Below are 4643 nucleotides of genomic sequence, written 5' to 3' on the forward strand. Positions count from 1 at the left end.
ATGCCCTTCCTGACACAACCCTCTGTATTTATCCGGGCTTGGGACCGGCACAATGAGACCCTGGCTTGGGCCCCTCGTGGCTACATTTTTTTCTATTGAAAAGATTTATTTCTGCAATAAATGATCAGAAAAAAGAACAAAGAATTAGACTTGGATTGATTTTTAAATGTCTTTCCAAAAACACGATTATTTTGTAGTTTCCTTAAGTTTGCTTACAGTTTTTGTCTCTTAGTTCAAGAAAAGTTTTTTAAAAAAGAAACTTTACAAAAGTATATTGCATTGACATCCCAGCAGGATATGGCACCATTAATCCCTGTTCTGTCTTATGAAGGGGGGACAAAAAGCCTTATTGGTTAAAGAACATGCCCACAAATGTCGCTGTGGTCATGGAAGACCACTGCCAACTTATTAAAACCACAGCTTAACCACAGCTGTAAGAATTAAAACAGAACCTCGGAACGTTAGAGCTTTGGAAAAATATAGGAATAAAGTCGGAACCTTGAAAGATTAATGGAATCCTAAAACCTCATTGGATAATTAAAAGGTCATTGGAACCTTAAAAGATCGATGGAATCTTGAAAGATTTTTGGAACAAAGAAAGATCATTGGAATCTTGAAAGATCGTTGGAACTATGAAAGATTATTGGAACCAAGAATGATCGGTGGAATCTTAAAAGATTGTGGGAAGCTTGGGAGTTTGTTGGAATCTTGAAGGATCATTGTGCAACATGGGCTCAAAACACTTTCAAGGGCCCTGTCCTTTCATGCAGGCCGCTTGTGATGGCGAGCTAAAGCCCATAGACCTGAACCTGGTTGTGTGCTTTAGCCTTCTGAGGGACTTCCTCCACCCTGTGCTCAGTCCGTGCTGGTAGGAGGCTCCTGTAGCCTACAGACTACTCACAATCAACCCATAAACCTGAGCTCTTCTCCACAAATCACATACACCTCACCGCTTCGCTGGAAAACTGTACTCCAGATCTCTTGCTGGATTACTTCTGTCAAACCCAAACTGCGTAATCGAGAGACGACACTTGGTCTGTGTACTCCAGACCAACAGATGCTTAAAGGACTTTATATTTATATTTGATGTCATTGTAAATGTTGGGGTTTTGTATGGCCATTTTGTCTGTCTATGTTTGATGTGTTGTCTATATAAATACTACTAGATCAAAATCAAGTCCCCCGAGTCTCTGCCTTCTCTCTCCTCGGGCCGAACTTGAGTCTTCTGAGATTCTGATAATCTGAGAATTATAATTTAATGTTTTTTCATTAAGGTCAGAGTTTGGGCAATACATGCTACAATTGGTACCTTAAAAGTAAGTGGGGATCTTAAAAATACCTTTGGATTCCTGAAAGATTGCTGAAATATTAGGAAGTCATTGGAACATAGAAAGATCGTTGGAATATTGAAAGATTGTTGGATTGTTGCCACAATAATTTGCTTACAAGGTTTGTCTTTTTCTGTATGTCTGTCTTAAATGTGTTTTAAAAGGAAAAATAAAAAGTATAAAAAAAAAAAAAAAGAAAGATTGTTGGAACCTTGAATGATCATTGGAATCTTAAAAGATCAATGGATACTTGAAAGGTCATTGGAATCTTGAAAGATTGTTGGAACCAAGAAAAATTGTTAGAACACTGAGAGATCATTGGAATCTTTAAACATTTTTGGACATTAGTGAAAGATCGTTCGAACCTTTGAAAAACCATTGAAATCCTAAAAGATCCTTTGAATCCTGAGATTGTTGGAAACTTGAATGATCTTTGGAATCTTGAAAGATCGTTGGAGTCCTGAAAGATTGTTGGAACCTTGAATGATTGTTAAAATCTTAAGAGTGTGGAATCTTTAGAGATTGTTGGAACCTTGAAATATCGTTGGAATCTTGAAACATCATTGTTTGAGAGATTGTTGGAATTTAAAAACGTCTTTGGAATTCTATAAGATTGTTGGAACCTAAAAAGATTGTTGGAATCTTGGAAGATCATTGGAACCTAGGAGGAACGTTGGAACTTTTAAAGAAAATTGGAACCTTGGAAGATGGTAGGAACTTCAAAAGATCATTAGAACCTCGAAAGATTGTTGGAACCATGGCATTACATTTGAATCTCAGAATAATGCTCACATTTTTGAATAAATGTAAACTTCCAAAAAATGCTTGTATTGTAGAATAACAGCTGAATCAAGGATTGACGTTTGAATCTCAGAATAACTTTAGAACCTTTGGAATAGCCCTTGAATTTTAGCATAAGATCTAGACGGCACATTTCAAATGAGGACACCAAGAGTGAATTGATGTGAGGCAATTCATTTACATGAACTGATGACAAATGAGGAGAAACATGTCAGAAAGTTTTTACATCAGCTTGTAGGAATTAAAAGCTCCAACATTAAAATGTAAAGCATCTATAAGTTTTAAAAAGTTGGTTTTAAGTTCATGTTTTACAGTGAAGCAGATGGATGTGGGTTTGAAGTGAACCATATAGAACCTTAATGACAGCTTCAGAAAGTTGCACTGATTTGAACAGTGAAACATTGCTGCCGCTCTACCTCATGCATTCATTTGCACCGCTGAGAGGTCATTAGAGGACGTTCATTCAAATGTGAAAGCCCTGCAAAAAATAGGAATCATTACTGCAACAATTGAGCCAATTTCCTGTTGCTTTTGCCTCAGTCATGCCGGGCTCCTTACCGAGGTAATCTTTCCTCCTGCATCTGGAGATATGGGCAAGCTGACTTTTCCACATCAAGATCAGCGGGGGCAAGAAAGGCATTATCAGACCACGAGGAAGATAAGTTACGCTGGTGGGCCGGGAGTCTTGAGAAAAAAAACCCGAAAAAAACTCCAAAGGTCATCTGAGCTTGACTTTACGCCGTCAGACATGGAGACGGTGGAGGTCAGAGAAATTCAAGAGGTAAGATGAAAATCAGACAGTCTAATGTTCTCCTCTGTGTCGTCATGCTTCCTGATGCAGACTGATGACAGGAGAACAGGTTTTAGTGCTTCATCAGAGGCGTGGAGGAGCACTGAACCCCTCCACCATAGACCACAGACCGCTTCTGCATCCTCATCCAGTGCTCCGGATAAGTGGGGCCCCTGGGTACTTCTCTAAACTTGATTATGAAGACACCGCATTCAATAATGTAATAAAATAACACGGAGCAGTGAAATGGATATTAACACACCAGCAGAAAGGAATGACTGGGGAATGGGGGGGGGGTCTTCATTCAGCTCTTTGTTCATTAGGACCACAGACAAACACGAAGATTTATGACAGTTAGCATCTTTGATCCTGTAGTTTTAGGTAAATATGTAAATAAACTGTATCAGAGCAATAATTGTTATTTAGACCAGACACCTGTCCACAACCTCTAACACCAAAGAGCTGTCTAAGAACACCAGAAACAAAATAGTTGACCTGCACCAGGCTGGGAAGACTGAAACTGCAATAGGTAAGCAGCTTTGTGTGCGGAAATCAATGATTAGGAAATGGAAGACATACAAATGTCACCGATCATCTCGGTCCATGGGGGAGATCTCTCCCTATGGGGTCTGAATGATCGCAAGAACGGTGAGTGAAAGACCCAGAACCACAGACAGACTGTGTTGCCCAGCGATAGCCCCAGACAGCACTGCTGTAGAGGAGATCTGCATGGAGGAATGGACCTAATACCAGTAACAGTTTGAGAAAACCTTGTGAAGACTAACAGAAAACGTTTGATTGCTGTCATTGCCAACAAAGGGTATATAAAAAAGTATTGAGATGAATTTTTGTTTTTGGCAAAATACCTATTTTCCACCATATTTTACAAATATATTCTTTAAAAATCAGACAATGGGATTTTCTGGATTTTTTTTTGTCTCTCATACTTAAGGTGAAAACTACAGAACTCTCTCATCTTTTTAAGTGGGAGAACTTGCACAACTGGTGGCTGACTGAATACTTTTTCGCCCCGCTTTATACCGTCAATGGTTGTATGCCAGGAGATAGCCATGGAAATGGAGAGTCAAGGATGGACTGATTTGCCAAGTTTGTTCCAAATTATCAAACGTTTGGGTCAAACATGAACCAATATTCCTTCATTTGATTTCACTGCTGCAGTTTAATATTTAACTGTTTTAGATGTCATCCATAATCAAAGTTAGAGTGAGGATGGGCAAACTACGGCCCGTTAAACTAAAATTCTAGCGTCTTAAAATCCAGTCAAACGGCTGAAATGACGCTGGTCTCTGAGGTTGCTCATAGACGTTTTTGAGAGGAACAAAAACAGCAGGATATTCTTCAGAAGTCTTTAGTTCCTGATCATTACCTTCATCCCAGCTCAGGGATGAAGTCATGATGAATAAAAAAGTCCTCTTCATGTCTACAAAGCCATCTTTTCTGAAGGGTCTCTTGACCTCTGACTGTGCGCGGCGCTAGCTGAGCCTGATCTGACAGGATGCTAATAAATCGTGTAATTAAGTTAATGTCCCCCCCATTAGGAGAGGTCGACCTTTGACTCTTCACGCTGACAGTGATAATAAAGCAGAAACATGCACAGTATTTATGGATGACGGCCACGTTTTGGCTCGGTGGAGAGCCCTTCTTTGACATGGTCTGGGGTCTGTCCCGGTCTGAGCCACCAGCAGGCACGTGCAGAGGGGGGG

The sequence above is a fragment of the Oryzias melastigma genome, linkage group LG2 (assembly GCF_002922805.2).
Source record: "Oryzias melastigma strain HK-1 linkage group LG2, ASM292280v2, whole genome shotgun sequence".
NCBI lineage: Eukaryota > Metazoa > Chordata > Actinopteri > Beloniformes > Adrianichthyidae > Oryzias > Oryzias melastigma.